We start from the raw sequence: 12,691 nt of genomic DNA, 5'->3' as shown, positions 1-12,691 counted from the left end.
AGCACAGAAGTGCTCCTCTTTAAAGTATTACACATTTGCTTATTTTAAAATTAAGAACATCTATTCATTGATGGATTCTAATCCATGAAGGAAGGAATAAAGAAAGGAGGGAAAGATGGGAAGAAAGGAAGAGAGGGGTGGAAAAGAAAGAAGTGAAGGAAGAAACAAATCACAGGAAAGGAAGAAGCCCTGGGCTCCAAGCTGAGTCAAGGGATTTGAAATATGTTTAACTAGTCACTTTCACAAGTAATAATATAGAAATAAAAGTTTCAAACAAAAGTTTCAAAGAATCTAATTTCTAAATAAGAAAAGTAGGCATTTCATAGAAAAACCCAAGGATTACTAAACATATGATAAGCTAGCCTCAGAAATAACAGATATATAAATTAAAATTAAATTAAATCAACTGAAAATCAATTTAACTTGTAAGTAAGCATTCACATATTCTAAAATGTAATAATGATACTATCCACATCCTTGAACAATTTCAAAAATGTATATATCAAATACAAAAGTAGTGTTAAATAATGTTGGCATCACTGCTTACAGTAAAACAATACTGAGGGTAACAAGTACTTATCTAATAAATTGTGGTAGAGTAACAAAGCCACATTCTTACAAAGAAATGGGGGGGAAACACCTACATGCATTAAGATGAATGGATCTTAGAAATATGCTACTGAAAGAAACGTAATTCTCAAAGCATTCATAGATAACTTTTATGTTGTTAAAATATGAGCAAAACCAAATGATGTATCATTAGTAGAAATATAAATGTTACTATATTTTACCATGAAGAAGACAAAAAGATAAGCATGAGTTTGCTGGGATACAGGGATGAGATAGTAACAAAAATACTATTTTAATTTTGTTATGTGTACTTTTCATTTATCCACAATTCTGTAAAACTAAAGAATTGCACCCAAAAAATTCTTACAATGTGATCTGAAATGGCAGCCCAGGTGTAATCAGGGTCCCTTGAAATTGCAGTAGTTCTTAGAACATTTTTTTTTTTAAACAGGGTTTCTCTGTGTAGCCGTGGCTGTCTGGAACTCACTTTGTAGACCGGGCTGGCCTTGAACTCAGAAATCCACCTGCTTCTGCCTCCCAAGTGCTGGGATTAAAGGTGTGCACCACCACCGCCTGGCTGTCCTTAGAACTTCTAAGGTGCAGTAGTCCTAAGAACTTTCATAGGTCACTTTTGGGAGTCCATAGTAACAACAACAACAACAACAAAAATGCTAGCACATGTGGAGATAAATGAAGGCCTGGACTCTAAAACCATTGGAAAATATTAGAAGTCTTTCAGTGTAATTGAAAATTGGACTTGGTCTCCTTTGAGAGCAAGTGTTCGCAGGAAGAAGATCTGAGAAAGGTTCCCAGCTGAAGTGAGAATTGTTAGCCTTAGAGCTTGTGTCCTGCGTTGAGCCAATAAGAATAAAATAAAATGAAAAAACAAACAAACAAACAAAAAACCAGAACAAAATAAAGTAAGCAGACACTACAAACTAAAAAATAAAAATGTCAATGTAAAATTCCTAGTGTAAAATCTAACCTAAGCTCTTTGATCTATCTCACCCAAAGTACTTGTTCTATTGGTGGTGAACTACTGTTCACTTGCTTCTCTGCCCAAAGTCATTAAACACCATTGCTTTTGTTCTTGACGTTTGTGGCAAATGGGATGTTTCTATGTGCTACATCTTTGTAGAAACAATACTGTCAGCATTGGCGAGGTGGCACCAGAAGCCATGTGCCTGTGACTAATATGACCACATCAATATTTAGCTATAGAGTAGGTTACTCTTTCTGAAACCTAGCTGTTTAGGTAAAACAAATGCTCACTGTTCAAGGGTTAGTACTTGTGGTTCTTGCTGTTGATTGTTTTGGGGTACATTGCTAGTGCAGGCAATAGCTAGTGGGCATATTTTAAGTGCATATCCACTTAGGTATGTACTAAGCATTCCCTAATATGTTAAATAACCTGGTCCTTTCCTGCTGTTGCCAAGACTGGGTGAGTGTGACAGTGGCATGAAGGAGAAAAAGCTACACATCAAAATTAACATGGTAATATGGGACACATACCAGGGTGAGACTAGGTCCATGTGTAAGAAGAGAAGTGAGAGAAAGCTGTTTTAGTGCTGTTTCTCAATTATCTCAGTAGCTCTCTGAGGTCAGAAATACATAAGAAATCTGAGTGTCTGTAAAACCTGTCTTTTTCTCAAAAATGTTGCCCTTATCAAACCTTGGTTTCAAATTATTGTCTCCCCTTTCTCGATTCCCACCCTATATCCCAGCACTAGATCTGAGGTTAGTGTACTCCTGAGTCAGAGAACTGACTTCTTCTTTGTGAATGGTTGTTAGCCACAGGCATCTGTGTCATCTCTGTGACTCTATAACATTTAGAGGCTCCATTTTCCTGGGAGAAAACATATACCTTCACCTATTTTTAGACATCTCACATAAATACTTCATATGAATGCATTATATGCCACAAATTGCAAACACTAAACTGTTGTTATGTAACAAGTTTCATACTACATTAGTGTTTTGTTGTCATTAAAACAGACTGCCACAAATTCAGCAACTTATCACAACTCACAATATCTTCCAGTTCTATAGGTCAGAAGTCTGATGCCATCTCATGCCTCCATGTGTCTGCAGGGGACACAGCTAGTTGGATGCTCTCAGAAGAATGCATGTCCTAGCTTTTTGATATTGCTTTGAGGGACTCAACTGTTTTTTTTTATTATTATTACAGAATTACATGAGAATTCTTTGATGGCTGCTTAGAATACCTTGGTCCCTGTCCCTTTTCTTCTCTTTCAAAACCAACAGCTGGGGCTGAGTTCCATACTTCAGTTCTTATCTGATTTCGTTTATGTTGCTGGGTCTGATACTTTACCTGCTTTTAAGGGGCTTGGTTGAGTACACTGTTCCCACCCAAGCAATTAAAGATAACCTGCTTCTAAAGCCAGCTGATGAACAACCAGATTCCAATGGCAAAAGATCCATGATCATGGTCTCCCTGATAAGAGGGCATGCCTTATGTGCCTAACCAAGAGCTATTACTGTGATCACGTGGTAAACAGAGTTGTCACCTGGATTATGTCATACACACTTGCTATCCCAGGACTCACTCAGAAAGCAGAAGTGGGAGGATTTACATTCCAAAGCCAGTGAGCAAGCACACAATTTCTTAAGATTCTGGACATACAATTTTCTTGATCAGTGTTGAGTATGTATTAATTAAACTTATTTTTGACTTTTCTCCTCAAACTACATATTATTTTTCTTCACTTGCAGTGTCCACATTTATTTGAATCGCATATTTTTTCAAAACATAAATAAATGAAATGAATAGATATTCATTTCTTATTACTTGAGGTTATTTATTTAAGAAATGCAAAATTCCACTACCCTTCACTGGCTGTAGTTCTCAGGGTCGGGTGGAGAGGAGAACAGGCATTACCTCACCTGAGTAGCACAGTAGAGCTAAAGATGGCAGAGCAGAGGTGGAAGGAAGGTAGCTGTCTTGGCTCTCAGTAGCTGCAACATTCAGAAGAGCAGGCACTGACCCTTGTCCGGGGCAGCACAGTAAAGTTGGCCCTGGTGGTGAAAGTATGGGTGAGCTAGCCCCAAAGCAGGAAATCTGACCCTGCCTCTTGTTGGGTGTGACATTGGGTGAATTGGCCTGAGCAGTGCTGGAGAGTTCACCCTGAAGGTGCAGGTATAGGAGAGATGGGAGTCCGACCAACTTAGCTACCTCTGAGTCCCAGATCCAAGGCTTTGAGTTGGCTCACTACAATATCTATCTTATCTATGATCTGCCGGAGCCATATAAGAGTCGGTCCTGCATATTTAAAGCTGCAGGATCTCCAAGACACAGGACAACAATGGGATATCTGGCAGGAGTCCCTGTAAGGATCCAGAGTAGATAGAATAGCTGAAGCCAGTTTCCTTGAAACAGACTGATGTCTCATTGCAATGAACATTTGCAAGTAAAAATCTGTGGGCAGAAGGGTATATTTTGTGAACAAAAGCATATATTGTGTGACACACTATAGTTTCTATGACAAGACTTTTTTTTTTTTTACTCTATCTTATTTGATTTGAGGTGGGGAGGTTGCAAGGGGTGAGGGCAGATATGAAGGGACAGGGAGATGAATGAGATTGCTGCACACAATATAAAATTCACAAAGAATCAATAAACATTTTTTAAAGAGAGATATAAAATCTTGGCAGCAGTTTTGAATTCCTATTCTGAAGACCCTAAACTAACAAATCCTTTTGCTTCATCTCATGTACATCTTGGCAAACATTGCCTATAATTATCTATTTTAAACAGATGGGACTCTCTATAATTTTTATTGACTATAAGACTCTAAAATCCCATCAGTCATCCTATCAAAATCTTCTCTTGCATATCTTACTTTCCTACCAAGAAATCTTTCTTTCTATTGTTAATGAAAATAATTAATGAAAAATTGTGTTAAAACACAGTACAACAGTCTATTTAATACTCCAACATGCACAGGAAACAGTATTGTAAGAAGAAGATTGCACTCAATACCCAAAACAGCACGCCAAGTAGAAATTTACAGTCACTGAGCAGGGTAGAGCTCAGTGGGTGGAAAATTACAGCGACATAAAAGATGTGTTTCTCAAGCACTCCATCATTGTGACAAGATATCTAATGTAAACAACCTTCGAGAAGAATGATCAACCTGAGAGAAGAATGATCTCTGTAGTCTCAGGGTCACAGATGCTTTTCCCTGGGGTTAGCTGGCTGTTGTTTCTGGGCCTATCTGAAGGCAGAGCATGAGGGAGGAGACCTGTTCGTGTGACAACTAGGAGGCACTGGGCTTCTTTCTTCAGTTTGTACTCTATCCAGGCTCCCTGTGTAATTTGTGCTTCAATTACTCAGAGTCATTGGCCCTTCCTTTAAATTGTATTTGTGCTCTTATAAATTTCCCAGATCCTTCTGGATCTAATCATGTCCTGGTCAAGGTTAATCAACACAAGGCCACTTACTTGACATGAAGCACACACTCCTGACATTGTGTTTAATCTCAAGTAAAGATAGAACCTAGTTGCACGTCTGCCTAACTTCCCCCACATAACAAAAAAGAAAACTAATTCTTTCAATCTCAAAAGTTCCAGCCTCGATTAAAGGTCAGTCACCAAGTTTCCTGTGGGATTCACGGAAAACTCTGAAAAATGTTGTACTTACAAGACACAAAAGCACAGATTAAACACTTCTGTTCCAAAATATAAAGGACCAGGAATAAAAGATCTAAGTAGAGCTGGGAGAACATTAACTCCTGTCCTTTCATGTCTGGGACATTGATAGTGTGATATAATTTCCAAAAGGACTTGATAGTTCTATTTCTATGGCCTTTCTGGTTACAACTCACATGGCCTCTCTATTGGATTAGCCTTGGTCTCTACCTAAATATTCCCTCAACAGACATTCTATGCTATTAGCATCTCTAAATTTCTGCATTTCCATTATAGCTTAGTTTCCACTCACTGTTTCAAAAACTATTCTCTCACAAACTGATTGTAGAGATTTTAGTATCCTGTTTCCTAGCCTTTTGGGTTTTCATTTGGGAGCTTATTTAGAGATTCTAGGAAGGGAGATGAGTAATTTATATCCTCTCAACTGAAAACATAGCCCTCCTCTATTCAAGGAATCTCTGACTTTCTGATAAAGTGCATAGATTCAGGAGGGATGCACATGGAATTCAAAGAGAGGAAGGGGACACCCACTTAGCTAGCTTTAACAGCCAAGTCAACATTGGTGATCAGAACAAATTCTATAGTCCGATCATCTTCAGATCTACCTGCTTTCATTAGAAATCTATGTGGAAGCTTTTCTGCAGCATAAATAGATGATAGATAGATAGATAGATAGATAGATAGATAGATAGATAGATAGATAGATAGATAGATAGATGATAGTTGATGATAGATTATACACACACACACACACACACACACACACACACACAATACATATAACTCTAGTATATCTGCAAAACTAGTGTCATCATCTGTTGAACTACAAAGAGTAAACATATCTCTTTGGACCAGAATTTTAGTAGCCTTGTGTGCCTGGGCAAATGAACTTATGGAAAGACTACTCTAAGAGATCTTATGCAAGTACAGGATGGCATCAGGGTTATCTGTTCAGGGCAAAGTTTTTCCAAATGATTTTACATTTTCCCACCCTTGATCCTGTGGCAACTGGGTTCTGGTTGATTGCTAAGGTGTCCTCCAGGTCTCCTTTTCATTGTCTTTGTGTGGAGTACTTAGCTTTTTATTTAGTCTTCCCATTAACTACCTTCCTTTGATAACAACTTTTTCATTTTTTCATTTTATTGAAAATAGATTCTTTTCTCATACAATATATCCTGATTATAGTCCTCTGTTCCTCTATGCTAATCCTCCCCTGTAACTCCCCTCCCCTCCAGGTCTATCCCCTTTTTCTCTCTCTCATAAGAAAAGAATAGGCTTCTAAGAGATAACAACCAAACATGACAAAATGGAATATCATGTGGTAAAGCAAAAGCTATCATACTGAGTTGAACATAGTAATCTCAATGGAGGAAAAGAGTCTCAAGAGGAGCCATAAGAGTTAGAAACTCACTCATTCTCACAGTCAGGATTCCCATGAAAATACTAAGCCAATAACTATAAAATATATGTGGAAGACTTGGTGCTAACTTGTGTAGTTCCTCTGCTTGTTGCTTAAGTTTCTATGTGCCTTACTTAATTACTTCAGAAGCCCTGCTATCTTGCTGCCCTCTATCCTCTCTGGGTCTTAGAGTCTTTTCTACCTTCTTTTCTGCAGTATTCCTGAGCTCTGAGAGGAAGGATTTTGTAGAGATTCTTCATACTTAGGGTCTCTTCCTATAATGTCTGGTTGTGGGTCTGTGCATCTGTCCTAATCTGTTCCCAAAGGAAGCCTCTCTTCTGATAACTGGATAAGGCATTGATCCATGACTGTATTGATACTTTTTCTTCAGACCAGTAGCTTTTGGCTTTATCTTAGGTCCTTGCCTAATGAGGACTCCTTGTAATGGGATTAGATACAGAGTCTCCACTAGCCATCTTTTGTAACCAGGCAAGGCTTCCAATGGCAGGACTAGGTTGCATTCAATTGAGTTGTTGGCCATAGGAGGTTCTATGGAAATCCTGAAACAACCCAGGCTGTTGCTGATACAAGAGATTGCTATCTGCAATCTAATATAAGAGCCCCATTACTGAAGACAATGCCCACACAACTCATTGAGCAAAGAGGATTCAAGCTGGTGCCTATATGGAGTCTTTGCCCCATGTTCTAGTCTCTTTAATGTATGAAGCTACTATGGAGGCTACTGAAAAAGAAATGTGGACACCAACCTAGGCACACAATCTTTGACCTACATTCTGTCTGCCAACAAAATTTGCCAAGGCAGTGGTGGCACAGAATGTGTTTGACTTGAGGCCCACTCTCAAAGAAGGGACCCATTCCTGACACCGCTTGAGTGAATGGGAACTAGAGGCTTGATAACAACTGTAAACATGCTCATTTTGTCAAAAAGTTGCACGTTTTGAAAATCTTTCTGCTCTGCAGTCTGTGTTAGACTTTTACTGACATGGGAAAATATCAGACATAAACAACATTACAGAAGTAAAGATATGTTTTAGCTCATAGATTTAGTACATAATCAATTGATATATTTTCTCTGAGCCTGTTATGAGGCAGATAGTCATGGAAGCACTGCATGCCAGAGGAAAACCATTCATCAAGCAACAACCAGAAGACACAGCGCTAAACCTGTACCACTGGACTTCATTCCCTGTTGTCCCACCCAGGCATTCAACCCACCCTGTGAGAGACCAAACTGTGGGAAACTAGGTCCCGCAGTAACACTCACTCTAAAGATCCGGCTGACCCTTTGAAGGGAATTGTGTCACCCTCTCCTTCATTGTCTCCACTAGGCACCTGAGACTGCCAGCTTGGCTCCCTCCTTCATGTCTCCACTTGGCGCCTAGAACTGCTTAGATTAAGGCAGCTTCACCTCCTCCTCCATGTCTCCGTTTGGTGCCTGGGACTGTTTATGGCGCTCCAAGATTAACAGCAGAATGTTTGAAGACTGCCCGGAACTGTGAGGGGGCCGATGTTCCAAGATAAACTGTGAGAAGCCTGTAATCAGCATTCGTTCCAGATGTCCATCCCTTTCTCTGTATTTTATTATGCCACCTCGACTCCTCCCTATTTTCTCTCACTGTGTGCTTATAATCAGGCTCCTAGCCTTCTTTAAACAGACCTTGACAACTCTTTGCTTGGTCTCGCTCCCCTTTCTCCACCGGTTTCTCTTGCAAGCTTCGGTCCTCCTCGACCCACGGAATAACTAAGTCCTGCTGGACAGGACACCACCATGGCACTCACATCCAGTGAGCACTTCCCTTATCAGTTAATTACTTCTTGAAGTGTTCTCATACTCACATGAAGTGTGCAGATAGTCTCCTAGGTGTTTGCCAATCTAACTAAGTCAATAAACAAGGGTAATGATCCCAAAGACTAAAGTAATCTTAGGAACTAAAATACAACTCTAGAAGGGTTTCACTGAAGCAAAGCTAAGGTAATAAATGTTATTAGATACTACCTAATAGATAGATAGTGGGAAGTAAATATCATTGTTGGTTGGAAATTGAGGAAGGTGGGTTCTCCCTAGCTTAGTAAGATTCTTTAGTAAAACTATATTTATAAAGATGTATGTGGATGGCACTCATTTTAGATTATCATGTTATACAATGGTATTAAGTTCTATAGTCAAGAATCAAGGATCCCCAACTTTAAAATGCAAATGGTGCACAGTTTTAATCCCAACATTCATGAAGCAGAAGAAGAAGAATTCTGGGAATTCAAGGCCAATCTAGTCTACATAGAGAGTATGAGGGCTGCCAGGACTACATAAAGAAAGCTTATTTCAAAAATAAAAAATAAAACAAATACCAATGAAATTTTATAATTTCTGTCTCTACTTCCACAAAATCTCCTAAAAACAATAATATCAAAGTAGTATCCATAAGAAACATTGGTGTGGAAATCATTAAATGTTATGCTAAAAACATTTAATTTTCAATACATAAAATTATTAAGCAGAATCTTGGCAAGAAAATAAAATATGAATTATTCAAAATGTCAATCTAAATATGTAATTAGGAGACATAAAACTATTTTTACGACTTTAGCAACACAAATACAATTTACATATAAAATATCCATTTTTAGTAATATGAATTAAATTGATTCCACCACTGACTTAAAAACTATTTCTATTCAAAAATAGTCATTGGCCAAGTGTTATGGGTCTAGCTTTTAAGCATTTTTTTTTCTGTATCTAAGAACAGTTAATGAAAAATTTCCCATTAGGATCAGAGCCACTTACCAATAATAAAATGAAGAAAGATACTTTTAAAAGACCACATCATGAATTTTGCAGGCAAATGGATGGAACCAGAAGATATTATCCTGAGTGAGGTAACTCAGACCCAAAAGGCCAGGCATGGTATGTGCTCACTGGTTAGTGAAAAAGTACAGAATACCTCAGATATAATCCACAGACCGTAAGAAATATAACCGTCAGAAAGGTCCTAAAAAGGATGCTTTAATTTTGCTTGGAAGACAGAAGAAAATAATCAGGAAAGGCAGAGGAAGGGAGGGAGCTAGGTGGGAAAGGGGAAGGGGAGGGGAAAGGGGGACCAGGAGAGAAGCCCAGAGAGCCAGGAAAATGAGTGGAAATGTGCTTTCTATGAGGGGGATGAAGAGACCTTCTAGAAAGTGCTAGAGATCCATAGGTGAGAGACTCTCAGGACTCAAAATGCTCAACATTAGAGAGACGGAGTCCACCTCCAGTAGATACACAGAACCTCCAATGGGACAGGGCTACTAAGTCACAGTCAAAATTTCTGACCTAGTACTGTTCCTGTCTAAAACAACTGCTAGGACAAAAATGGAGAAGAGAGTGAAGACAGGAGCCTAGCATGGCTGTCCTCTGAGAGGCTCTACCAGCAGCTGACTGAGACAGATGCAAATACTCACACACAGCCATAGGACTGAAATTGGGGACCCCTATTGTTGAATTAGGGGAAGGATTGAAGAAACTGAAGGGGAGGGCAACAACCCTTTAGGAAGACCAGCAGTCTCAACTAACCCAGACCTCATGGAGCCACTAACCAGGAAGCATTCATGGCTGGTCCAAGCCCTCCCCAACCCCAGCACATATATTCTTGAGGACTGCCTGGTCTGGCCTCAGTGGGAGAAGATAAGATTAATCCTCCAGAGACTTGAGGCCACAGGGAAGGGGAGGCCAGCTGGGGAAAGCGGCCTCTCTGGGACACAAGGGGAAGGAGGAGTAGGATGAGGATCTGTGGGAGGAAGAACTGGGAAGGGGTCACAATGAATGGAATGTAAAATAAAATCATCTCTTAAAATTAGATCTATTAGAACTAATAAAAATAATTCAGTAAAGTTGAAAGATTCAAACTCAATACCCTAAATCAGTGGCATTCCTTAACACTAACAGCAAAACTGTTTGAAAAGAAAACTGAAAAAAAATTGCATTTGCAATATATCAAAAAAGTATAAAATACTGTCCAACTTACACAGTGAAAGATCAGTACACTGAAATCATGAGGCACCCATGGAGAAATATTGCTGACTCAAGTAAAATGTATGACATCTCTGTTCTTGGATTAAGAGTGAATAATATTTAGAAATTCCATAAAGATAAAAGCAAACTACACTTCATTTAACTTATTAACTGTACTTGTCAACATCTCAATGTCATTTTTACATACACATAAAATATCCACAGCATTTTACCTGACATTTTTGATAGAGTTACTCAATAAGTCATTGTGTAATGATTGTTGCAAACATAGTTTAACTTTATATCTTGGGAGTGACAAAGGAATGATCAGACTTAAGGTTTTAATCCTCCAGCTCATGTCCTCCCATTGACTTTACACAATACAACAATTAATGACTAATGATTAAGCCTTTGTGTCACATAGTCACAAGAAGTCAAATGAGGAAGATTATCTCAGTATATCTTTATGGAAACAGTAACTCATGTAAGGTTTGGCAAAGATAGAAGATACACATTTTTAACAGGATCACTTTGTCATTAGAAACAATATCAGAGATAAAAATGTTCCTGCTAAGTGCTATTGAGAAAGGTTATAATGTCAGGATAATGTAAGCAGACACCAAGGTGGTGAAAAGGCAGGATCTAGATGCTAATGTATAGTGCATGCCAGGAATTGACATCTTAAAGTCTGAGAATATAGATAATGTTACATTACCAATTTATGGACTTGTAAAATAGGAATGTTGCTCACCTCAGATGTTGTCTAAATAAAAAGAAACCTAATGCATGCAAGAAGTATACCAGGAATTTAGAATCACTAATGACTATCACCCTCCATGGCCATTCTTGGAGATCATGCCTTCTGCACTAATGCTACAACAAGCTTGTTGCTCTTTGTATTACTCCTGGTACTCAGTTCTGCTCTGGCTTCCTTTCCACCATGAGCACTGAACTTCCAGTTTTTGGAGGTCTACATGCTAAGCTATGACACTCTTTAGAGAATAATGTGAATACTTTTCATAAGGTCTCATTAGCTTTTTCATTTTAAGCACTATTGAGAAACTTGGAGGTTTTCTTTGAAATTATCCCTGCTACATTATGTTATTCATATGATAGCATGGCCATAATGTATTGTATTTTTCATATGCTACCATGCACATAACATATCATAGTATGTGTATTTCATGCTGCTATATACATCATACAAATATCCATAAGTATTTGAACTTTATGTAATTTTATAATCCTCTGATTTTCTAGGGTCCCCTGTATGGTTCAGAAAACAAAAACAAAAACAAGGCATCATATGGGTTCTTTATGTATTAAAAGACAGGGTTGGGAATGTAGCTCAATGATGAAGCTCAATGACAGCACAGATACAAAGGTCATCTTATGAAAATGTAATATTTCTAAAAATGTACATTATTTTGAGATTAAGTGGCTCAGGAAAGTGAGGTCAACTTATGAGCAGATGTGATTCAATTCCAATTCAATTGAGTCATTTCTTACAGAATAAGAGAGTGATATGCGAAAATGAATATGAAGAATTTTAAGTGTAAACTCTTGTTATGAATACACACACACACACATATAGTGTATAGAGGAGAAATTAAAAGATTTTTCATAAACAAAACACACAAAATATATTTAAAGGCCCCAAATTTTCTTCCTCAATTTCTTTATTTTTGACAGAGAACTCACTTGTCTTGGCAGAAATATTCTTATCCCCTACTCTCCGAAGATATGAATTTAAAATCTGAAAATTAAATGGCTGCTTCCCTACCACGAAGCTGCCAGTAGTGTTATCAATTGCCTTTTCTCAGAGAAATGACACAATAACTGTTCTATGGTTCAGATGAGATTGACAACGTGGCACAGAAAGTGAAAGATAATGACTTTAGCCTCATGATTTGTGGAAGCATGTTCATGTCCATTCTCCCCAGGATCCCACAATAATATATTATGCAGCTGGTCTTTTGCTATAGATGGTAGAAAGATATATTGGACCATACATCAGGCTGAGCATAACAACAGGCCTTTTATTAAAT

This window comes from Mus caroli, unplaced genomic scaffold (assembly GCF_978045245.1).
Source record: "Mus caroli unplaced genomic scaffold, Mus_caroli_1 scaffold_3, whole genome shotgun sequence".
Lineage (NCBI taxonomy): Eukaryota > Metazoa > Chordata > Mammalia > Rodentia > Muridae > Mus > Mus caroli.
The sequence above is the reverse complement of the archived record's forward strand: the minus strand, read 5'-3'. Positions refer to the sequence as shown.